The sequence below is a fragment of the Schistocerca americana genome, chromosome X (genome assembly GCF_021461395.2).
Source record: "Schistocerca americana isolate TAMUIC-IGC-003095 chromosome X, iqSchAmer2.1, whole genome shotgun sequence".
NCBI lineage: Eukaryota > Metazoa > Arthropoda > Insecta > Orthoptera > Acrididae > Schistocerca > Schistocerca americana.
The window spans coordinates 427,222,056-427,248,612 of record NC_060130.1 but is presented as its reverse complement, the minus strand read 5'-3'; the positions used below and the strand labels follow the sequence as shown (position 1 = coordinate 427,248,612).

The 26,557-nt window shown below is 41.2% G+C and overlaps 1 protein-coding gene across 6 annotated transcripts in view; it reads left to right on the top strand.

Annotated features, from left to right (window-relative positions):
* Nucleotides 1-16,268: 16,268 nt before the first annotated feature.
* Nucleotides 16,269-26,557, top strand: part of LOC124555520 (solute carrier family 41 member 1-like) — a 65,440-nt gene continuing 55,151 nt past the window's right edge. The window contains exons 1-2 of one of the 6 annotated variants that reach the window (XM_047129467.1): nucleotides 16,269-16,506; nucleotides 20,288-20,307. The gene's annotated coding sequence lies outside the window, so the exon portion shown is untranslated. Of the gene's footprint in view, nucleotides 16,707-20,287; nucleotides 20,338-24,944; nucleotides 25,126-26,557 lie in introns of those variants that run through there. The other 5 variants (XM_047129468.1, XM_047129465.1, XM_047129466.1 and 2 more) reach the window with 5 other exon arrangements.

The window sequence follows — 26,557 nt, the reverse complement described above, 5'->3', positions numbered from 1 at the left end:
TACACCCAGCTGCGTTGAATCGTTTCGTACAATTTGTTGCCTTAGTAAGAAGAAATCAAATCAACTAGCCGTTTCCGACTCGAGATTTTGTCGCTAAAATGAGGAAAGCATTCTTAAGCGTTCCCTGCGCTCGACTAGCCGTAAAGTTCCTACACTGTCTGTGCTCAACAGCTGTGTGAAGGTCATTTTGTCTAACACCGGATCGACAGTGAAAGCAAGTCTGAAACCATTGCTTTTAGTAACTCGTCCTGAAGACGACGAAGTGTATTGAGATTAATATGCTTACATCACTCCTTAAAAAGTCGACTTCAGGTAGTACAGACCCACGAGAATCATACTCCTTACGGTTACATATTGGTGCAGCGTTTAACTATTTGGAATCGATGAACTATAATAATTAAAAAAAATGAAACGTCTAGCTATAGTAGCAGTGACTTCTCAGCATCAAGTTGATATGCTGCAGAGCTGTTTGAACTATAATTATTTCGTGTTCACCGGCACCGTTTCACGTCTCGCATGCTGTAATGCCCGAATCGTGAAAGATTGCCAGACAAAAAAGAAAAATCATGTAAGTAAGAACATTAGCTGTAAGCCTTGTAACTAAGGTAAAGACTACGTACAGTGCAAGCCGCTTTCGCCACTTCGTTAAGTCACATGCATTGGGAAACCGCCAATTTCACGTTCACTGACTGCGAATTTGAGGTAAAAACCGAGGCATTCACTTCCCATCAGTAAGCAAACAATCCCAAATGGAGTATAAACGTCAGTCAAGGCAGAGGTTTCGAGTTCCAACGAACAGCAGAGTTCCAGGCCGAGTAGCCTTCCAGATCGAGCAGGCTCGAGTAACCAAAAGCCTAAAGCAAATCCTGTGCAAGTGAGCATCATATTCAGATTAGCCTGTACACTAAGAACGACTTGCAAATCTTACCAGTACATACCTCTGGACCAGGGTTATTGGTTTCTATCGCTCGTTTGTCTACATGTACCTATGTTTGTATGACTCCTTCGCTGTGACAAGTACTTGGACCTAAGGGTTCGATAAGAGCAATAGAATCTGGCAGTTCCATGGTTCGTGGTCTGCAGTACCATACTTTACCGTGTATGCCCGAATCTTAATAAAGTTACAGGGCGGGGTGGCCACTTGATCTAGTGATTGTTTGGAGAATCTAGTAGGCTCCAGCTATGTTTTATAAACTGGTGCCAGTGCTCTTTCGCATGTTAATTGCAAACACGCAAAGAAGCAAATAAACAACAGACCAGTAAGCCAATGCAGAGTTTAGTTTCCTTATCACCATATCCGAGGCATTCAGTGCTCTCTACAATCACACATGAAAAATCTGAGCTTGACCCTGTCGCTGTTTCACTCTGGAACACAGCCGCCCGTGTATCAAGAAACGGATGATCCAAAACCTCGCGTCACCGCTGACCTGAGCGTGAGTTTCTAAGTATTTATGTCGCAACCCTTGTCGGATTACGACATCTAAACTGGTCCCAGGTATGGATTCCAAGCTTCGATTAATGGCTGACTACATTTACCAAAAAGCAAGATGCCTCAGAGTATGAAAGAGAGGATTTTTTCGTAGGAGAAGTAAGCAGCCCCATCGTACGACGGATTGACTTGAGTTTTCGAGGTGGATCAGGTACAGTGAATAGGCAGAGTATTCCTTCTTAGCGTGCAGCAGGAGTGAGGCAGGAAAGTAGACAGTAGTAGTCACCATCCTTTGTTGCAGAATTATGAGACAACAGTAGACAGCCCGCTGCAGTAAACAAGAAAGGGCGCCTTTCGCAGCAGTTAAGACAGTCGAGGTCAGGGCCACTGACACTCGAATCTGCGACAAGAGCTTGCTGACCGCATCAAATTCCAACTCTGAGCTTGCACGAGACGCCAGCACAGCACCGCCGCACGACCGACAAACGTGGGGAGTCTATTACAGTGCAGCATGGAAGCAATGTATATGGCTTTCAGAAAGGAAGAAAACGTGTAATATGAATCTGGAAGGTCGTGAGGTCCCCCTCAGTATATAGTCTTGTCTGACGTATTTAAGTTGATTCCGAGATATTTTGATGGAAATGGACATGAACTCAGAGAATTCGTTAACAGTTGTGACCTAGCATTCTAACAAACGCCAAGCCATAGTCGTACGACCACTTCTATTTGAACTGGAGTCCTTGCCTTTAGCAACTATACTCGAGGTCCATTCGCGTACACCTCCACGCTGTACACCTAGGCCGCGGCTTCGCCTGGACCTTTCACATGGCCCAAAGGACTCAGTTCACCCTGCGGCTCTCCGCTGTCACTTCCTCTCGATTGTTGACATGTACCGAGACCATGAAGTGGTTTACACCGACAGCTAGATGGCTGATGGTCACGTCGGCTTCGCGTATGTCCATGGAGGACATATTGAACAGCATTCCTTGTCCGATGGCTGCAGTTTTTTCACTGCAGCGCTGGTGGCCACATCTCGTGCTCTTGAGCACATCCGTTAATGCCCTGGGGAGTCGTTTCTTCTGTGTACTGACTCCTTGAGCTGCCTATAAGCTATCGACCAGTGCTACCCTCGTCATCCTTTGGTAGCGACCATCCAAGAGTCCATCTGTGCCCTGGAACAGTCCGCTCGTTCAGTGGTGTTTATGTGGACCCCAGGACACGTCGGAATCCCAGGCAACGAACTTGCTAACAGGCTGGCCAAACAGGCTACACGGAAACCGCTTATGGAGATCGGCATTCCAATAACTGACCTCCGTTTTTACGCAGCCAGGTTTATCGGCTTTGGGAGGCGGAATGGCATAGTCTCCGTACCGTACGCACAACAAACTGCGTGCCATTAAGGAGACTACGAATGTGCGGGTCTCTCGCAGGGACTCTGTGGTTCTCTGTCAGCTCCTCATTGGCCACACGCTTGGGCGACGCACGGCTACCTCCTACGCCGTGAACGACCGCCTCAGTGTCGATACGGCGCCACGTTGACAGTGGCCCATGTTCTGATGCACTGTCTCACTTTGACTGCCCTGCGACGAAATCTTCGGTTACAGGACTCATTGCCGCTAATTTTATCTGACAAAGCCTCATCGGCTGATTTAGTTTTACGTTTTATTCGTGATGGTGGGTTTTACCATTTGATCTAAGTTTTAGTACATGTCCTTTGTACCACTGTGTTCTCCACCCTAGTGCTTTTAGGGTGGAGGTTTCAATGTGTTGCACAGTGGCTGGCTTCTCGCTTTTATTCTCATTGTCAGCCAGCCATGGTAATGTTTTGTCGTTTTAATCTCTTCTACCGGTTTCTTGCGTTTGAGGTTTTCTTCTCCCTTTCTGTCCATTTAAGTGTTTGTTACCCTTCCTTTGTTCTTGTGGTTTTCCTTTCTCTCCGTTTTGTGTTGTCAGTCTCACTTGCTTTATTCTCACCCTTGTGGCATTGTTTTATTCGGAACAAGGGACCAATGACCTAGCAGTTTGGTCCCTCCCCCCTCCCCCCCCCCCCCCTCTTTTAAACCAACCAACCATAGTCGTAATGTGCTATAATTTTTTTTTTTAACTCTGATTGTACGTGCAGCTCGGAGTAAACTACTCGCACGCGATTTGACAGCAACTTGCCCAGATGTGAATGGAATTTCATTGGAGAACTAACAAGGGAACCTCCCCATCGCACCCCCCTCAGATTTAGTTATAAGTTCGCACAGTGGATAGGCCTTGAAAAGCTGAACAGAGATCAATCGAGAAAACAGGAAGAAGCTGTGTGGAACTATGAAAAAATAAGCAAACTATACAAACTGAGTAGTCAATGGGCAACATAGGCCAGATCAAGGATGATGTGAGCTCAGGAGCGCCGTGGTCCCATGGTTAGCGTGAGCAGCTGCGGAATGAGAGGTCCTTGGTTCAAGTCTTCCCTCGAGTGAAAAGTTTAAATTTTTATTTTCGGACAATTATCAGAGTTCAGGCACTCACACATAATCAACTTCGCTCTCCAAAATTCCAGGACATGTTCAGATTTGCTTGGACATATGCAGGATTTGACGGTCTTCACACGGAAAAAATTGGAAAATGTGCAAGTTAGGTGGGTCGACAACATATTCCTGTCATGTGACGCACATGCCATCACCAGTGTCGTATAGAATATATCAGACGTGTTTTCCTGGATCAAATGTTTTCGGTTCCCATTGGAGAGGCACGTCCTTTCGTCTAGTAATCGCACGGTTTTGCGGTGCGGTCGCAAAACACACACTAAACTTATTACAGTGAACAGAGATGTCAATGAACGAACGGACAGATCATAACTTTGCAAAAATGAAGTAAGAAAACATTTCGCTCGAGGGAAGACTTGAACCAAGGACCTCTCGTTCCGCAGCTGCTCACGCTAACCACGGGACCACGGCGCTCCTGTGCTGACATCGTCCTTGATGTTGATTATGTTGCCCATGAACTACTCAGTTTGTATATTTTGCTTATTTTTTCATAGTTCCACACAACTTCTTCCTGTTTTCTCGATTGATCTGTGTTCAGTTTTTCAAGGCCTATCCACTGTGCCAAATTATAACTAAATCTGAGGGGGGTGCGATGGGGAGGTTCCCGTGTAAGAGTCAAAATGGACTCTGGATCACCATGCATGTTTGTTATTCTCTAGCAGGTAGAAAGGACCGCAGGTATGGCCGAATGGGCGAGTCGCGTTGACACATTGCAGCACCAATTTCGAGAAGCTGTCGAGGGAGTGGAGAGGGAATCGGACTTTCCGAGAAGTCTAGCTCTAATTGGGAAGCTGATGCTAGCAGTGTTCATACAGGGAATCGAAGATGAGAAGATTAAAACCATCGTGAGAGAGAGAGAGGAGAGGATTTAACCTTAGCCCAAGCAGTGGCTCTAGCATTAACGAAAGCAGCATCCTTCGTCTCATGTAAAGAAAAGTTCGGTGAATCCAGTCACCAGAGAGGTTACTGTTTTAAATGCAGTAAAGGAGGCGAAGGAAATGCACTTCGGAGAGACATGTCATCATCAAAGACGCCTTATAGTTGACTTGTAGTGGAGCAGAGAAACGAAAAGTCCATCCTCCTCCTCCTCCTCCTCCTCCTCCTCCTCCTCCTCCACTGCCGAGAAGGATAGAAGACACTGTGCAGAGTTCATCACAGGGAAATTGGTAGCATGCGACCAACGGCGTGTTATCAATGCGATCTCCGAGGGCATCCAGGGCCTTTTGATAAGACAAGAACCATGATACATTAAGTTTGTAAAGAACCAAGACTCTTCGCCCGATCATTTAATGCTAGGCTACCAAATACGAAGAATCAGAAAACGGGAAATTAAAGAACAGCATGAGTATGCAGTCAATCAATGCCGCAAAGCTGTACTCAGTAAACTGTAATGGCAGGAATGATTTCGTAAACATAAGATGTGCATTGGTAAGCGCGGGAGCCACAAGCTTCATAGTAGGTAGCGTCGCCCAGATGAGTGTAATGAGTGAATCGGCATTGAAGAATACGATGTGTACTAACGCTGACGAAAGAATAAAAATTAAAGCGATCACTGAAGAAGTAAGAGACTGTCTCGTATAGAGGAATTTTAGGCACACTTCTGCGAGATTTAAAAAATAGTCAGATTACGCGACAAGACGCTATGGGTCAAGGGCAGACCAGTACGGTTACAGACAGAACAGGAGCCAAACCGTCGAATCTTGCGGACCAGGAGACAGCTGCAAAGAGAGAAACATTGTCCCCTGTAACTGACATTAGGCGACCGAGAGAAGCGGATTGCGAAGGCAAATGCGACACCAAAATTATCATTAGTAATCCAGGTAGGATCGGACTTAAAAACGAGAGAGAAGAGAGACCTTCAGAGCGAGGAACGAGAAGAAATAAGAAACGACAGGGTGCCACTTGTAAGGGAAAAAAAGGAACAAAGACGAGCAGCAGACGGAATGTAAAGAGGGCATGTGTGTCGTTATACGAATAGGCCCACGAGAAGAAAAGATTTTAACGTCAAAAGTGCAGAACACAGATCTGACTACAAAAAGTAATGTAGAAGCAGCAGTTGCAAATGGGGATTTATCTGCCTGAAGCCTTAATGACCATGCAGAGAGGCAGTTGCATCACAAGTGTTTCGAGTGCTGAACACAGTACCAACCGAACTTCAGGGATACAAGATGTTCATATAAGTAAATAATGTAGTTGTTCAGTGGTACATTAGAATAGCATAATGCCATACTTGGAGAAGCGTTTGAGAGGTTCCACTAGCACAACTAAAAACTACATTTGTACACGTGCAAATTCCTACAGAAAGAAGTAACTTACTTCACAACACATCAGACACTAAAGTGCGCGTCATTTATGACGGCGGTCGAGTTTCTGCGCATCTGATGTCACAAAACACAGTCGGCCAATGAACAAAGAACGATGTTGCCAGAGCTCGACTGCAGTGCAGAGCACGGACGAGTGTATTCAGTTTTAGAAACGTTCAGTCATAAATAAAGTAACTGAACAAAAGTAATGTCTTGATAGGAGACTTTCTATAAAAGAAAATTTGGAAAAAGCATTCTTTATACCAATTGCTTCATATTGTGTTAATTAATTAAACCAAACAAGCAATAAGCCTCCTAATTCAGGCGATAGCAAGGAAATTCATTTTCACTAACCGCTTTTTCGAAATAAAGAACAGCGGCAATTGTTTTTTTCCTATTGTACTTCGACGAAACGTAATTCATAGTTATACCAACAGTGTTTGTCGGTATTTTATGTCTTCAAAGTCCTCTATTGAATGACTAGCTGCGTTAGCGTAATGGTTATGGTGTTTGGCTGGTAAGCAAATCGTTCTGAGTGCAAACCTTGTATGATACTAAATATTTTCTTTATTTAAAAACAATATCGAAGTGTCTTACTTCATGAATTTTATTCGTTTGAATGTAATTTTTTGAAATTTCTAGTGGCAACTAAAATCGACCATACGGAAAGTATACGCTGTGGACTTTTACCTCTGCAAACTCTTCAAAATTTCGTGCAATGGTTTACTACATTTAATGCTGCACAATAACTGCGTTGAACATCGAAACAAAAATGTCATTTATGGGGGGAAGGTATCAGTTAAGAAGATGTGTAAAAATCAAATTTCTGGGCCAAATAGCTTTTGTGAAATCGAATGATAAGTGTGTCAAAGCAGTCCGAACACCATGTGTCTGCACAGGCGAACAGTGTAGTAATGACAAAATCGCGCACAGCGCGGAATGCGGGGAGCACGTCTCTGTAGCAGCGAAAGCGTTAATGCGGCCGCGGTGGCTTTACTTCACAAACTGCGCGCTCCCCCCGCAACGTAAGTTTGCGAACTATGCTATACTATGGCGCTGCTTCTCTTGGCGCGTGCAACTGGCAACACAGCAGTCTCCCGCGTCTGTGCGGTCATGCACGAGCCGCCAAGATAAAAGAATTGAACTTTAGGATTTAAACCAGACCTACACAAATGAGCGCAATAAGAGTATCCAAGACCCAGTACCACAAAGTAGTTAAAGAGCTTCCCAGGGATCGTGTCAATTTATCGTCGTTTTATCAAGGACTTCAGTCCGATAGCGAAACCGTTACAGGAATTACTGAAGAATGGAGCAAACTAAGGGTGTTCGATTCAGCAGGAAACAGCCTTCCAGGAGTTAAAAGAGAAAATAGTTAAGCCCCCAATCTTATAGTTTCCTGATTTTACGAAGCAGTTTATCACAACGGATGCTAGTAAGCAGTGGATCGGTGGCTTACAGAGTTCAGAATAATTAGCATGGGATCTACCAGTAGCCTCTGCATCCAGAACGCTGAACCGCGCCGAGAGGATAGAGTACGATCCAATGAGAGCTCTTAGCCATGTTGTGGGCCGTGAAGCACTTTCGATCGTTAACATGTACAGAAGGAAATTCATTCTACGTACTGATCATAAACCCTTGAAATTTTTGGCGCATAAAGTGATCTGTCATCGAGATTAATGAAATACTTTGAGATAATATACAAAAAAGATCGCAAAGTAGTAAATGGGTTGTGACACATCATAGAAGACCCGGCTGTAGTCAGTAGGAATGTGGATGAGCTCTACGAGGAAGAACAAGACGGCCAGCATCCGGTGGTTGCTGAAGAGGAGAAACGAACCATTTTTAAGCAATTTCGTGATTTGCCAATAGATGGGCACCAAGGAATCAGCCACACATACAACCTTATTAAAAGGTGTAGCTCATGGAGAGGTATGAAGAAATACATAGAAGAGTACATTCGAAGTTGTGAGAGTTGTCAGAACAACAAGGTTACGCTGAATAAGGCGAAGATGCCCTTAGTGCTGACCGAAATACCTAACTAGCTATTCGCTCGTTGTGATATCGATGCAGTCAGACTGTCTGCTTGAGGGCATGCTGGCGTCCCTTTTTAGCCACAGCGTTTTAACATTTTATTTTTATTACAATTTATTCTTCTTGCAAGTGCTCTAAATTTATATATATTTTATACTTATATATACTGCCTCGTCTGGGCGGAGCGCAGACTTAAGTAACAGAGTACTGAAGGATTCGGCGAGGTACCACGTGAGCAAGTGACCACACAGACTTATAGTAGTACCCGATAAGTTAAACATAGACAGAAGTGTTGTGAACGAACGATGCAGGGAGCAGCCCTGCATAAACCAGATTAATAACGGTTGTTTTATTTAAAAGGCTTTGAGCTTTCACATAAAAAATTCGGGGCATTGCTTTTCAGCACGCTCTCGTACATTCTTCGTTACGTAATCTTCCGTAACTAAAGTGCAACATGAAAACTATATTTATACAAAGTTCACGCGAATATTTTTAAACTTTTATTAACTTACTCCTGTTTGAATGCATGTATTCCATTTGCGACATTTTTTTTAAATGTTTCCATGTGCACATTGCTTTAATAAAGTGCAAGCATGGCCTCTTAACGCAGTTACACACTGATGTAACAAATCATTGGATAGCGATATGCATGTATTCAGATGGTGGGGGTATCACATTCACAAGGTATAAAAGGGCAGTGCATTGGCGAAGTGTCATTTGTAATCAGATGATATATGTGAAAAGTTTTCCGATGTGACCTTTTGTCATCGACTCGAAGTGGTTTTCGCTGTGGCTGCTCTGCGGTGGATAACTTTGTGCACCTGGAGTCTGCTATCTGGTCGGCTTTTGCCCATTGGCAACACCACCTTGCAGTCTTCTTTGATCTGCATAAAGCCCATGAGACCATCTGGCGCCACCACATCCTCACCACCCTTCACGAATGGGGCCTTTGTGGCGCTCTGCCAATTTTTATCCATAACTTCCTTTCTTGTCGCTCTTTTCAGGTCCAAGTTGGCTGCTCCTACAGCACTCCCCATCGGCAAGAAAATGGGGTTCCACAGTGTTCCGTGCTGAGTGTCCCTCTCTTTCTCACAGCCATTATTGGTCTGGTGACAGCTGTTGGGCCGATGGTGTTCCCGCTCTTTGTATGCTGACGATTTTTGTATCTACCTCGCTTCCTCCATAATGGGCGCTGCAGAACGCCGTCTACAGGGGGCAATCTGCCAGGCGCACTCATGGGCTCTCTCCCATGGCTTTCAGTATTTGGTGGCCCTGATGTGTCATACATTTCTGCCATCACCGTACAGTCCATCCCCATCTGGAACTGTTCCTCGATGGCCAGCCCCTCGATGTAGTGGACACCCATCGCTTCATGCGCCTGGTCTTCGATGCCCGGTTGTCATGGCTCCCTCATCTTCTCCAGCTCAATGCTCTTACGTGTCCGTGCAATACTGCCTGGGGTGCAGACCGCTCTGTTCTCCTGCGATTGTATCAAGCATTGGTCCAGTCTTGTTCATACTATGGAAGTCCAATGTATGGTTCTGCATCACCTTCGACGCTGCGGATCCTAGACCCCATCCACCACTGTGGGGTCCGACTTGCGACTGGTGCCTTTCATACTAACCCCGTACTTAGCCTTCTCACAGAGGCAGGGATTCCACCCCTGCGAGTTTTGCGCCAACAACAGCTGATATCTTATGCGCTAAGCATTCGCTGCACCCCAAAGCACCCTAATGATGGTCTCCTTTATCCAGAAACAGAGATCACCATGGCACAGTGGCGGCCATGATGTGGGCTTACCATTGCTGTCCGCATTCAGTCGCTCTTTTCTGAACTCCATCAACTCCCTTTACCACCTCTCTTCTCTGTTCACGCACATACCCCACCTTGGTGCATCTCACAGCCACAGCTCTGTCTTTATCTCTCAAAGGATTCTGTCCCAATGATGGCTCTTCGCCACCAATTCTACTGTCTCCTCAGTTCATTCCAGGGTTCAGAAGTGATTTATATTGATGGATCCATGGTTGCTGGCTGCACTGGGTTTGCTTACACCTATACGTGATGCACAGAACTTCTTTCCTTGCCCATTGCATGTAGTGTTTTTACTGCAGAATTGGTAGCCTTCTTGCGCGCACTGGACCATATCTGTTCCAGCTCAGGACTGTCCTTCACTACTTGTAGTGATTCATTGAGCAGTTTGCAAGCTATTGGCCAGTGCTTCCCTCGCCACCCATTGGTTATCGCTATCCAGGACTCCCTTTCTCTCCTTGCTCAACGTGTATGTTTGGTGGTTCTAATTTGGACCTCGGGCCATGTTGGGATTCCTGGAAATGAACTTCCCAATCGACTGGCTAAGTTAGCTACTACCAGGCCAACTCTTGCTATTGGTATTCCGGAAATAGACCTTCGCTCTGCATTAGGTCGTCAGGTTTTGGGTCTCTCTCTCTCTCTCTCTCTCTCTCTTTTGTGTGTGTGTGTGTGTGTGTGTGTGTGTGTGTGTGTGTGTGTGTGTGTGTGTGTGTGTGTGTGTGTCACATCTTATTGGACTGCCCCTACTTAGCCACCCTGCGATGAACTTTCAGCTTTCCACACTCGCTACCCCTGGTGTTGGCTGACAATGCCTCAACGGCAGATCTCGTTTTGCGTTTTATTCGTGGTGGGGTTTTTTTGTCACTTTAAGAGAGGGACCTTCCACCTTATCGGTGAGTGGAGGAGGTGGCAGGCCCTCTTGCTCCCCCCTTCACCCCAACTGGATTGGCTTCAACTGGGCTTGGTGGTTCACCCCGGCCCTTCGTCTTCCCACCCCTTTCCTTATGGGGTCTGTTATGTCTTCAGCATCTCTCTTGTCTCCTGTGCTTCTTCCTTCATGCCCCTGTCATTAGTCAATTTCTTTCCCTCACCTCTTCTTCCATCCTTTTCCTTCGTTCCCTATCAATAGTTTATCATTTTATGAATATTGTAGTGCCTTCTTTTAATGTGGGATTTCATCAGTTTTAGTTAATCTAGAGAAGCTTTCGAAATGTGGTGCTACAGAAGAATGCTGAAGATTAGATGGGTAGATCACATAACTAATGAGGAGGTATTGGATAGAATTGGAGAGAAGAGAAATTTGTGGCACAACTTGAGTACAAGAAGGGATCGGCTGGTAGGGCATATTCTGAGGCATCGAGGGATCAACAATTTAGTATTGGAGGGCAGCGTGGAGGGTAAAAATCGCAGAGGGAGACCAAGAGATGAATACACTAAACAGATTCAGAAGGATGTAGGTTGCAGTGGGTACTGGGAGATGAAGCAGCTTGCACAGGATAGAGTAGTATGGAGAGCTGCATCAAACCAGTCTCTGGACTGAAGACGACAACAACAACAACAATGTCGGAGGGACTGATGACCGCGTAGTTTAGTCCCTTCTCCAACCAACCAACCAACCAACACCCTAGTGCTTGATTCGATGCATCGCATGCTAGTATAAACTCCTTTTCAAAATATGGAAACACAAGAACTGGACTTGATGTTAACACTTCTTCCAGTTTGTCAAAGGTTTTCTGACACTCGTCTGCCCACTTAAATTTCACACCCTTCCGTAACAATCGCATCAACGGCAACGGCTGTGCTAAAAAACAGTATTCCATTTGAATCCATAGATTTATCACGACATTGCACTGAACAGATATTTGAATGTTGTGCAGGGGCACCTCAGTTCAGTGAAACTAAACTTCTAATTGTTGTTGTTTATAGGTCCCATAACTCCGACTTCAGAGCATATCTCCTCAAGCTAGGGGGAGTTCTTGATTCACTTTGTAGGAAGTACCAGAAATTAGTTATATGTGGTGACTTCAATATAAATTCTGTATATGGTGCTGCAAGAAAAAGGATGTTGGTAGATCTCCTAAATTCATATGATTTGTTGCAGACTGTGTTTTTTCAACTAGGGTGCAGGGGAACAGTAGCACAGCCATAGACAATATTTTTATTCTTTCTTCATTACTCGATGGGCATTCTGTTAGTAAAAGTGTGAATGGCCTTTCAGATCATGATGCACAAATTTTAACAGTAAAAGGCTTTTGTACTCAAACAAATGTCAAATATAATTACAAACTATGTAGGGAACTTAATCCAACAGCAATAGTTTTTTAAACCTTGTCAAGGAATGAGAATGGCAGGATGTTTATAGTGCCAATAACATAGATGATAAATACAATGCTTTCCTTAACACATTTCTAATGCTCTGAGAGTTGCTTTCCATTAGAACTTTCTAAACAGGGCACTAGCAGTAATAGGCAGCCCGAGTGGCTGACTAGTGGGATAAGGATATCCTGTAGAACAAAGTGGAAATTATATCAAAATGTTAGAAGTAGTCACAATCAAGCTACAGTATCCGATTACAAACAGTGTTGCAAGGTGTTTAAAAATGTTGTTAGGAAGGCAAAGAGTTTGTGGTGTACAAATAGAATAGCTAATTCACAGGACAAAATTAAAAGCATATGGTCAGTTGATAAGGAAGTGTCTGGTCAGCAGCACAAAGTTGACGATATAAAGTCAGTTCACAGTAAAAATATTTCTGTTACTGATAAATCAGAAATATGTACAGTATTTAACAATCATTTTCTGAGCATTGCTGATAAATTAAATAAAAATTTAGTTTCTACATGAAATCGTATAACTTTCTTGGCAAATGCCTCTCCAAGATTGTTTGAAATACTTCTCTGTGATACAGATATTTAGCAATATTTGTAATTTTTCCTTTAGGAATGGTCAGTTTCGTGAGCGATTAAAGTACTCAGTACTTAGTAGTACTCAGTGTTTGCAAAAGTTATTGAAAAGGTTGTGTATGTAAGGATAGTTGATCATTCTATATCACACAATTTGCTATCAAATGTACAGTTTGGCTTTAGAAGTCGTTTAACGACTGAAAATGCTATAGTCTCTTTTCTCTGTGAGGTACTGGATGGACTAAACAAAAGGTTTTGAACGCTTGGCATATTTTTTTGATTTAACTAAGGCATTTGATTGTGTTGTTTATTAACTATTGCTCCAGAAGTTGGACCATTATGGAATACGAGTAGTAGCTCACAATTGGTTCATCTCTTACTTTAGCAACAGGCAGCAAAAGTTCATTATTCACATTGCTGGTAATAGCTGTGACATGGGGTGTTAGTGGGGTACTGTCAAGTGGGAGGTGCCCCAGGGATCAGTGTTGGAGCCACTCCAGTTCCTTATTTATATAAATGATATGCCCTTTAGTATCACGGGTAACTCTAAAATATTTCTGTTCGCTACTGACACTATCTAGGTAGTACAGGATGTTGTGTGCAACATTGGCTCAGTTTCAAGTAGTGCAGTACATGATCTAAGTTCATGACTTGTAGAAAATAAACTAATGCTAAATCACAGTAAGACTCAGTTTTTACAGTTTCTAACACACAATTCAACAAAACCTGACATTTAAATTTCACAGAATGGGCATATGATTAGCGAAACCGAAGAGTTCAAATATCTAGGTTTTCAGATAGATAATAAACTGTCATGGAAAGCCCACGTTCAGGATCTTGTAAAAACACTTAATGCTGCCATTTTTACTATTCGAATGGCATCAGAAGGGTGTGATTGTTTGACATGATAATTAGTCTACTTTGTTTATTTTCATTCGCTTATGTCATATGGTATTATATTTTGGGGTAACTCTTCCCATTCTAAAAAGATATTTTTGGCTCAGAAACGGGCAGTTTGGGAAATAAGTGGTGCAAGTTCACGAACCTCTTGCCAGCCCCTGTTCACGAGTCTGGGTATGTTGACATTGGCCTCTCAAAAATAAATTATATATATTTCATTTCTTGTTAACAATATTAGCTTATTCCCAAGAATAAGCAGCTTTCACTCGGTTAATACTTGGCAGAAATCAAACCTGCCTTTGGATTGGACTTCCTTAACTCTTGTGCAGAAAGGTGTGCAGTATACTGCTGCATTCATTTTCAATAAGCTACAACTCGAATTCAAAAATCTTAGCAGTAATCCACATACTTTCAAATTGAAACTGAAGAGGTACCTCATGGGTCACTCCTTCTATTCTATCGACGATTTCCTTGAAAAATTAAGCTGATTCTTAGTGTATTGTTGATTGAGTTTACTTAATCTTGTGGGCTGACTTTTTTTGGGTTCATAAACATTTATTTTTATCTGTTATTACTTTTATGTTGTAGTTTCATGTACTGATACGTTCCATGAGCTTGGAGATTTGCTCTTGAATTTGGTCCTATGGAACTTGACATGTAAATTTAAAAAAATGCAGTTCTGTACTTCGCATAGAACCTGACAGACTATAAAAATAGTTTCTCAAACAATAAAATTCACAAAGCATATAGTGTAAATTTTTGGGACTTTAGGTAGGTCGCAACCTTATCTGAAAAACCCACTGCTTCGAATTAATGAAGTGCTACATCTGCATGATTACCCTAAAATTTACAATTGTCTGGAAGAGGGTTCACTGAACCATCTTCAACCTATTTCCTTTCTATTCCACTCTCAAACAGCGTGGAGAGAAAACTAACACTTAAATCTCACTGTGTGAGCTCTGATTTCCCTAATTTTATGACAATGATCATTTCTTCCTATGTAGGTGGACACCATTTTCATACTCTGAGGAGAAAGTTGGTGATTGAAATTTCATGAGAAGATCCTGTCCCAACGAAAAACGCCTTTGTTTTAATGATGTCACCCAAATTATCATATCATATCCACAGCACACTGTTCCCTATTTCACGATCATACAAAACGAGCTGCTGCTCTTTGTCAGCACATCTGTCAGTTGTATCTGATTCGGATCTCACAGTACTCGGCAGTACTCCAGAATGGGGTGAACGAGCATAATGCAAACAGTGTTTTTAGTAGACCTGTTGCAATTTCTAACTGTTTTGACAATAAACTGCAGTATTTGGTTTGCTTTCCACACAAAATTATCTGTATGATCATTCCAATTTATTTGTAATTGTAATCTCGAAGTATTTAGTTGAATTTACGGCCTTTAGACCTGCGTGATCTATCGTGTAACCGAAATTTAGTGGATTCCTTTTAGTATTCATGTGGATGACTTCACACTTTTCGTTATGTAGAGTTACTTGCCGCTTCTTGTATTGTTGTCCTTTCATCTCGTACACAGATTCTAAACAGTACACATGACTGATTACTGCTATAGGGGAGTCAAAAATTAGGAAAGTTTAATCTGAAATTTTCCATTCAGTAATGAGTTCTGGAATCGTTTCCTGGCAAAACTCAAAGTACAGTGACATTAATATCAGAATACAGAATGATGTCGCAACAATTATATCTGATGTTTATGCTAGAAAATCTTACCGAGAACTCTTGTAAAATTATTGTATTTTTCTCTTTTCCTAGAATATTGAAAGGTACGAATAGAGCATTAGGGCCACAAAAATGTCTAAGACTTCGAAGGGCTTACGCCATTACTACATACAGGAATCGGATACATGGAGTTAGTACAAATGTTTTTAACAACCTACTAGTTAATATGTTCATGTAAATAATGTGATGGTGTTTAAGACTGAATTAAATAACTTTCCGTTGTGCAGTTCCTACTCCATTGGAGATCTTAAATAAATATTGATTTTAGTGTTTTACGTTAATGTATTACAATATAGGATAACGCATACACCAGATTACTGGCAGTCAGACTTGCATTGAAAATGTGTTCATACTAGCTTTCAAGTCAGTTCTGGAAAAAAAGTGTATAGACGTAAATTGTTCTCTTGTAATTTTCAATAAGGAATGAATTAATGCTCTGCAGGTTCTCACATACATCTGAAATGTCATCTTCATATGAAGTTACTACAGTGTGTAATCTCACCACAAGAAGCAACTGTTCCAGAGCACCTCCTGTATAGTTGGCGATCTCCTGGCACATCTCTTGCTGTGCATATCTTCGAACGAAGTGCTAACACGTGGTAAACCAAGTGACAGTCGAACAACAGTACGCGTGATGCTGTGGATGTGAGGGATTGCGTGTGCGTCCGGTGATGTGGTCGTGAGGATTTACGTGTGCGTGTCGGGTGATGTTGTATAGGCTTTAAAAATGAGCGGGCAGTACCAAATTTTTGACGCAGTTTTTCTTAGCGTCACCCGATTTTCGTTTCATAAAATAAAAACTTTCAGAAAGGATTTTCTTCCGTTTAGTGAGCGTCAAGAACGTTTTTGTCGAGAGGTATAAACCGTAAAATCCAGAAAGTTTTATTTATTGCATGCCCAAGGTTTTGCATGCTATTGCGATAAAAGCGGAGTTTGCACGTATTATCGTTATTTGTTAGGTGGCATTCAGCCACGGTACAGTAGGTTTTATTTTAAGTGACTGTAGCGTATTTAATAACTTCTTTCGTCGTATATTTTGTGCCTGCGTATTTTGAGGTAAATAAATAGAAAGTCTGCACATGTTTGGTTCTGTTTGGAGACTGTTCTCCTAAAAATATCTCTCTCTCTCTCTCTCTCTCTCTCTCTCTCTCTGTGTGTGTGTGTGTGTGTGTGTGTGTGTGTGTGTGTGTGTGTGTGTGTGTGTACATCTACCCAAAATACCAGTTACTGTATCTGTTTCCCGGAGTAAGATGTAGCTTGTAAACTTCGTTACAATGCACAAAAAATTAAACGCGTCTAAGTGTTAGTCCGCCTACTTTCGCCTTTTGTCGTCTCTCACCGCGGTCGTGTCTTTTTAAACTTGTATGTATGTCCTGTGAAGCTGGTTAGATACAGTTTTCTACAACCTGATCAGCTTGCTGTGCCCAGTATTATGGCTAATTGGTATGAGTATGGGTTGACATTTGAATTCACAACTCTTTCATCTCGTTCCAAGTTTACTATAAACGTTGACAATCTAATATTCAATCATCAGCCTTACAAATTAAAACGAAGTCCTTGTAATAGCTGTTGTGTATATGTTGTGCTTGGTACTGGGTTCAATCTCCATAAGCTATACGCTCACCAGTGACGTGTCCTCCAACACATTAACATTTTACAATCTTTTTGTGGTGTTGTGTATGACAAATTTGTCGCATTATACCATTTAAATCATCCTGTATCCAATGTAGTGTACGTTCATGTACTGCCATCGGCGTATCATTTACTGCACAGCGAATAGGCCAATACGTCATTGCAATTTACCATAGGTGACTCAGTTTTACATTCATAAATTAGTTTAAGAATGAGCTTTTTCCATCCACATTGCGGGTAACGAACACGTGGAATTTTCTGTGCTTGTCCAGAAATTATACCTCCACTTTAGTCCCCTCACAGAATTGATGTGAGAGAAAAACTAATTCAGAAAGTCTAAGTTATTGGAACATTTCTCGGTGTAATGCTTGTTTTGGGGGACAGTTGTATCACTGTGACGCCATATGTGGAACACGTTGAAAGTTCCAACTGTGTGCCACGTTGGTATTCAAAATATCCTACCTTGTTCATAGAAAAGTTGTTTATTACTTCTAACCATTTTTACATTACCAGTAATACGCCTAAATTTGAAAAGCACATATTTCCTGCTAGGAACCTTTCAACATGTCAAAAAGATTGAAAAACAGAAAGGGGAAGAACTGAGATACTACAATCTAGTGTCCAGCATCCCTGTTACAGCATCTGAGAATGAAGACTGTAAGAGAATCTTGATTATGTCTTTCAGTATTCACAGTATGACTGCAGGCATAAAACTGATCTGACTGAATAACATGCATACCCTTCTGCACAGTTTTGAGGTCTTCTTAGCAGACCTCTTTGTGGTGGTTGCTGCAAGTGTTCGTTACACAGATACAGTTTGTGTATTGTACATATGACATTGGTGGTCAGTATTTGCAGTGTTTTTATTTTGAAGATGCTGAATGTTGTCACCTAATAGTATGAACAGTTACCAAAGTCATTCAAGCATCCTGTCATCAGATTGTCTCCTTTAGTGGTCTCATGACTGACAAGACAGGAAAATTTCATTGCCCTCTTTGTAAAATTTACTCTACTCAGTTGTTGCTATTCTTCTGTGATCATTTCCAACTAGTCTCATGATATTCCTTTGGGAATGGCAAATGGATTGTGCCCTTTTCGCATTTGATTAATGTGAAGGCAATCTTTTTGTAGTGACTCCCATATCTGCTGACTGAGCATATAAGTGTTATTATGGTTAATTTAAGATGTTTGTCTGAGAGACTTTCATTTAAAATCCACCCACTGTACACTCTTTATTAAAACTACTTGCTATTTGATGTCTGTCATAGCGATAGTGTTGATACATTTGCAGCCAATTATCCCATGGTCAACAGGGAGTGAGCGATCAACAGGAACAGTTTTATACAGGATAAAAGTAAATTGGCTGCTGACAGTGTCTTGTAATGTACTACATATGTACACTACACTACTTGAAAACTGCAATGAAGTGATCTTTTTGTGATGTGTTGGTAATGCAGGGCAATTCATGTGTGATGAGCCCTTTCTTTGGAAGAGCAACTTTCCAGTTTGTGCTTTGTCAGTTAATAAGTAATTTTAATCAGACTATATTTCTATGTTGCTGTGTAACCCATCCTTGTAGATGTGTCATTGAAAGTAGTGGGAAATTATTGTGTAAATAAACTAAGTACTTTTATTTTAACCAGACTACTATCCACTAATAGTGAAACTAATGAAAAATTGTTGTTCCTTCAATTTCTTTTGTTTTCTGAAGTAATTGCCTCTTTCTTACTATTCACATACTACAGATTTTGGTCTCTGCAATGATGTCAAAGACTCTTTATCAGACCATTCTTCTTTTTTTCTTTTCATATCGCCATTTAACTAAACTTTCTTAGTAAGGAGCGACTGGTAACTAAGCTGTTCAGACCCTTTAAACCCATAATCACCACCATTGAAGAGGTGTGTTGTTTTAGATTTTATGTATTTGAGATTTGGTGTAGCATTTGTCTGTCAGTTGTGTGCTGGCAAGGAAGTAGCCTACATGTTAATGCATGAATATCGATGTAGGAGCATGTTCAGGAGTGTAGGAATTCTGTTACATATAGAGGCTACTCACATGAAACTGATTTTCAGTGATATTAACTCATCCAGTTAATTATATGTAGCATCTACAGCTAAAAAAAAACTTAACCTACTCCTGATTAGTATAATAATTCCTCCCAGTAATGAAATTTCTTTCATTACAGTCTGTTTTGGAAAGGTGCAACATGTTACGTAAACCCCCAGTATTGCAGTTCCATTTAATTTGTATTAACTGTAAGTAGTAAAGGCCAAGTGAAGATCTGTTATGATTATGATTGAACTTCTACAAATTCCACAGACATTCCACAATATAATGCCTTATTCTGTGTCAAAGGGCTCTGAGCAGTATGAGAAATAAGAGTATAAATAAAGTGAGCAAACACACATTAATGGTTCTCTTGATGTTACACCCGTACGAGTAGCTGTCATCGTCAATGGTCTGTTACCTGCAGTCGTGGGTGAATGTTTGACAATGCCAGCCTCTTGATCAGGTGAAATGTTAGGAAAATCATTAAACAAACATTGGTTGAAGATCCTGAGATAGACGCCAGCAGGCAATACATTAATAAATGGTCATGAATGGCTTGATACTTCTGTAAAATTACTAACACCACAACTATTCACCACAAATATTTGGCTGTAGATTTATTGTTCTAAACAGTCACTAGGCATCTGAGATGGTTATACTGTAGAGTCTTAGGATATTTTCCTAATCATTCACGGCAGTTTTTTTCTCAAGAAGACAGTTGTAGTTCCTACATCAATCCTTTCAAAATGTTACTGTTTGTTACATTGCTGATTATACAGCAACAAACTTTAAGCAAAATACACTTGCTATTAAGTAATTTGTAAGAATCATCTACCATTGATTATTCCATGTCTGTTAGTTCATATGAAATTTGTATCCTTCCCTGTAGTTTTAATATCACATAGGATGAGTTGCAATGTAAATGTAATAATCGTTCTTGTTTTATTTTTTTCAGACTGCTTCACTTACACAATGGTAAGTCAGTCTCTGTAACTGATTATCAAGGTACTGTTTATATTTAAATTACTAACTAATGTGTACACTTAAAGTCTGAAAGCAAAATGATGATTTAGAGTTAAATGGCTGTTAACATGAAAATTTTTATTTTCATTCTTGTTAACAAAGTTGGTGTTCGTGTTATACCTTATGCAATCTTGAATTCATTTTGGCTCAAAGTGTTTCTCTCCAGTTGCCTCCAGCAGTTCCTTCCATCTCTTGTTTGACATACTCAAGGACACACACACACACACACACACACACACACACACACACACACACACCACTTGATGAAATTAATTTTTTGGACCATTTCGCCAAAATAAACAGTCCACTTTGTCTGTGGAATTGGAGGGGATGTTAGGTGTTGGAGGAGGAACTACATGGGGATGGAGTTTACCTTCTGACACGCAAGACTGTTACACCAGTTTTGTGGCTGGCACGTTAGTTTGCTTCATAGGGGACGTACTGAATGATGCTGTCGTAAGACACTAGACTCGTATTTAGAAGAGCGGCAGTTCATAACTTCTTGACCGTTGAGATTTTTCCATTGTTTCCCTAAGTTGCTTGTGCAGATGCTGGGGTAGTTCCTCACAAATGGACACTGCCATTTGCTTTCCCCAATCTAAGCTTGTACTCTTCTAATGACTGTCATTGATGTGGTGTTAAGGGGAGTTGAAAGGCCCTATCCCAACAATGTCAAATCTAGTGACTTGGCTTCCCTGTATTTCAGGAACCACTGTAGTCATTGACGTAAAAGTTTTACAGGACACTAAACTGTATGTTCTGAGTCTACTGAACTACAATAATTGCATTTCAGTCACTGCTGCCATGCGGGATTAGCCGAGCGGTCTAAGGCGCTGCAGTTATGGACTGTGTGGCTGGTCCTGGCGGAGGTTCGAGTCCTCCCTCGGACATGGGTGTGTGTGTTCGTCCTTAGGATAATTTAGGTTAAGTAGTGTGTAAGCTTAGGGACTTATGACCTTAGCAGTTAGTCCCATAAGATTTCACACACATTTGAACATTTTTTTCAGTCACTGCTTTCGGAAGTACCGTTTTTTAATTACACAGTTAAAATTTTGTGCACTTTTTTGTGCGTTATTCTAAATAATTTTAATTAAGCATAGCATATGTTCTTCTTTTAGTTCAGTAGACTCAGGATATGTATGTTATTACTCCCTGAAAATTGGAATACTCTACTCGAAGTGGTTTCTGAGCTTTTGGGAAAAATGCAAAAGAAAATGTAAATTTTCAGGAACGGCTTCTAAAGTTTAAAAAGAGTTTAACTCGCTTAACATGTGCTTAATTTTTTTCCTTTGTCATTCAGAGACACCCAGCACCATACTGTATATCATCTTCTTGACCTTTTTCCAAGTTTTTTCTTCTTTCTGGACTCCTTAGTGGCCAACTGTGCTGCATACTCTGCTGTATCAGTGCGAAGTTCGTCCATCTGTTAAAGTTCCCTGATGCAGTTTGCTTCAGGGTTAATTACCATATGCTGTAGCATCTTCACCCTACCAATGCTGCCATCACTGACCCACCAGTTTGGTGTCTTTATTCCAACACAAACAATTTTTGGTAAGTGGGTCCATATAAGATTATTGAACAACTCATTGGGATTTTGAGTGTGACCATGCAGACACTTCTTCAGTAATTCAGGATTTGCCAGGTCTCTGTAAATAGGTTTTGTGATATCCATGACTGTTGCTGGGATATATTGTTTATGGCTGTATGAACTGTTTGAGTACTGAACATTGTGGTAATTGCACCATGAATCAGGTCCAGGAGGACAAAGGTAGTGTACTGGTTTTTCATCAGTTGACAGTCTGTGGAAGAGGGTAGCCCATACTGCCTGCTTCGTTTTCAATAGGTCCTCCTCATTATTTCTTATGGCCATCCCATAATACTGCCGTAGTTCATCAGTCATTTTGTCTGTGAGCCTGCCTCTTATGGCTTTACCATCAGAAAGTTTCTTGCCTCTCAAGCTTTGTTTCAACTTCAACCTGGTGCCCATCCTCTTCTCGACATGACCTTCATAACACAGCAGTCCACAGCCTTCTACGTGTGTGTGTGTGTGTGTGTGTGTGTGTGTGTGTGTGTGTGTGTGTGTGTGTGTGTGTGTGTGTGTGTCAGTCAACAAACGGTTGCTTCATCAGGAAAGAGGGAAGGAGAGTGAAAGACGAAAGGATGTGGGTTTTAAGGGAGAGGGTAAGGAGTCATTCCAATCCCGGGAGCGGAAAGACTTACCTTAGGGGGAAAAAAGGACAGGTATACACTCGCATACACACACACATCCATCCGCACATACGCAGACACAAGCAGACATTTGTAAAGGCAAAGAGTTTGGGCAGAGATGTCAGTTGAGGCGGAAGTACATAGGCAAAGATGTTGTTGAATGACAGGTGAGGTATGAGCGGCGGCAACTTGAAATTAGCAGAGGTTGAGGCCTGGCGGGTCACGAGAAGAGAGGATATACTGAAGGGCAAATTCCCATCTCCGGAGTTCTGACAGGTTGGTGTTAGTGGGAAGTATCCAGATAACCCGGACGGTGTAACACTGTGCCAAGATGTGCTGGCCATGCACCAAGGCATGTTTAGCCACAGGGTGATCCTCATTACCAACAAACACTGTGAAGCTTTCTATGTGGGAATGACCAGCAACAAACTGTCCATTCGCATGAATGGACACAGGCAGACAGTGTTTGTTGGTAATGGCACAGTGTTACACCGTCTGGGTTATCTGGATACTTCTCACTAACACCAACCTGTCAGTACTCCGGATATGGGAATTTGCCCTTCAGTATATCCTCTCTTCTCGTTACCCGCCAGGCCTCAACCTCCGCTAATTTCAAGTTGCCGCCGCTCATACCTCACCTGTCATTCAACAACATCTTTGCCTATGTACTTCCACCTCGACTGACATCTCTGCCCAAACTCTTTGCCTTTACAAATGTCTGCTTGTGTCTGTGTGTGTGTGTGCGGATGGATATGTGTGTGTATGCGAGTGTATACCTGTCCTTTTTTCCCCCTAAGGTTAGTCTTTCTGCTCCCGAGATTGGAATGACTCCTTACCCTCTCCCTTAAAACCCACATCCTTTCGTCTTTCACTCTCCTTCCCTCTTTCCTGATGAAGCAACCGTTTGTTGCGAAAGCTAGAATTTTGTGTGCATGTTTGTGTTTGTTTATGTGTCTATAGACCTGCCAGTGCTTTCATTTGGTAAGTCACATCATCTTCGTTTTTATACACACACACACACACACACACACACACACACACACACACACTCACACTCACTTCTTCTTAAATATAATCTACACCGGTTCAAAATGTTAACATTTTTACGTGCAGTACTTAGAGGTCTAATAAAATTGGTAATTTTTTATATAGAAGGCAGTGGATTGCTGTGTTATAAAGGTCATGTCCAGAAGAGGGGAAATATGTAAATCATTTTATGAGATAAAAATCCGAAAATGTGAAAAAAAATTCCATTGTCACTTCCGTTAAACCCTGCTCTTCCTCCCTTTGAGCATAGGCTTGGGGCATGTTATTCTGCTTATAATCAGTAGATTTCAGGTTAGCTTAAGGCTGAAACTCTTTTAGTGAAGAAATAATTCTTAATATCAACCCTTGACCCAGAAACACCGCTGTATGGACCTGTTTGTTTTATATTTGCATGAGAAAAGTGAATGATGGGCTGTTTTGATATGTAGTGCTGGAAATACTCTCAGTACTTTAGACTGCAGTTTGTTTCATTCCATTCTTGTAAAGTTTCCTGTGGAAAGTGCAAACCAGTATATTTCCTTATCCTGTGGCAAAATAAGGTTAGTCCTCTATCAGGAACTACTGAAAAGCATATTCAATTAACTCCTTCATTTTAATCAGGACATACATTGGACGTTATTGTGCAGTAGTTTGGATTTAAAATTAGGTAAATACTGTGCATTTGGCTCTATCAAGGGTGGAAATGTCCTCCCTGTATTTTCCCATGTAGAAATTTTCAGACTTCATGTGCACTTTGAGTTTGGGTTACCAAACCACTTAGTCAAAAAAACAAAACTTATCACTGTGCTTCATCTGAACATTTCACATATATATTTTGCCATAATCAGTCATAAACAAATCAAATTTTCTTAATGTTGTCTGCAGAAGAGAAGTTACATTTATAACTAAGAAGACTAGCTGTTCATTATCACTGTGTCTAATAATAATGAGATGAATATCAATTCATTCACTGAAATGTGTGTTGTATAACTAACTCCTAAGCACAAGAGTCTGAGCAAACAGTGGAGAATGAGTGTATGGGGGGGCGGGGGGGTTAAATTATATACTTCATAGAGCATGGTTGTCTATATTCTGTGTGTTTTTATTTGAATGGAAGTGCATTGCTCCCAAATGCAAAACTCCCTTCTCTCTCTACCTCACCTCACCCCGCCCCACCTTCCCCTCCTTTAGCATTGTAAGGCACTTGGCTCAATGCCAGAAAGGTAGACAACTAATCTACCTATAAAGCTGAAGCTCTTCTTATTCTGGAATCAGTTCATGGAGGCTCGCCAAATTGGTGGCAGGAACCTGAAATAGCATTTGCTTTGCTCCTTTTATCTAGCAAACTTATTTGTGTTGTTACCAAAATGGCTCAAAGCTCACCTACAGGCAGTTAGATGTGATACGGGAGGCTGATCACACAAAAGCAGTGTTAATGAAGTTGTTTATGTGTTGTGCTGTTTTGTGCAAACAATGTGATTGCATTTAGAATTAGTTGTCTGTGTCTTGTGTTACTGTTTGCTTCCAATTGATCAGGTAATTGCTCTTCATTACTATGTTAAACTTGAGTAAACTTCTCAGCCAATATGTACATGGCATTTGCCTTCCTTGGAATTTATTTGCTGTCTTTCTGGTTGTGCAATCAAGTTATCACACGTATCATAGCTGAGGAAATATTTATCCAGTATCAGTTATCTGTAATGTTGATGAGACACATTACAAGTGATATAAAAACTATTAATACAAATTTTACTGTGTGTGTGTGTGTGTGTGTGTGTGTGTGTGTGTGTGTTTGAATGTACAGGCACACGCAGAGCCACATACTTTTCACTTGCGGAAATGGAAATTTGGTGGACTCTGGTACATAACAGTTTGACCCACAGCACTGAACAGTTCATACAGTCATCAGATTTTACTATTTGTGAATCTGAAATTGCATTAGTAACTTTTTCTCCTATCAAGTGTAAATCTGAAGACAGTTTACAGAATATTAATATCTTTACATCAGTTTCTTGTTTGAAAGGTTAGTTTCCCAACTTGGTTTTCGTCCTGTTGTTACCTCTATATAGTCCTAGGTATAGATGTAATCTGTGGGGACAAGGACACTTTCACCCTTATTCACAATTAGAGAACTTGCTACGAAAATTGTTAAGGTTAAAGTTAAGCTAAAGTGTGACATTGTTATATGATGGTGGTAATTTGGCCTAATACATATCAAGTAACGTAAGTCTGTGGCAATCACATGATGCACAAAGTATTGTTAGTCATAGGTCAAATTTATGTGATGAATTAAGGTGACCACATTGGGAGTTGGGTGCTGTCATTTTGTAGGAATTGATATTGAAACGGAAAACAATTAACTCGGAGGCTTACATTCTGACAGTTTAGAGGAGCAGAGGTGGCGTTCAGTATACGAGATGAGATCCACTTAGCTTCAAAGCCTCAACAATTACTTCGAAGTTTTGGCTATGAAATTTTTATAGGTGTCGTGGAGAGATGTCTATAGGTGTCGTAGAGAGATGTCATTATATTCCCACTCTGAAAAATTCTCTGGGTATAACTCAGTTTGGTAGTGATGAGGAATGAAAAAATAAATTACAATCTTGTTTAACAACCTGTTGGCAGTCTAACACAATGTTTTGATTTGTGTGGCGAGTTATAGATAAGTATTTCCAGTTGGCCTATAGTGATCAGATACATTTGAGCGAATTTCTTTTCTTTTTTTCCCCCAATGCAAAAGTGTGTTTTTTTCAAGATGACCCTACAAAAGACTTATAATTGGGACAGATGAACCAGTTCCATATCTAGTGTAGGGAAACAGAAATGTCTTTTCATACCACTGTACTGCACAGTGCCTGATCACTCCATTAAAAATGATTCACGAGGATAGATCAATAGACGAAACAAATATTCTAAAGTCTTATATCTTGTATTGGTAAGTCACATGTCACAGACATTCTTACATCTG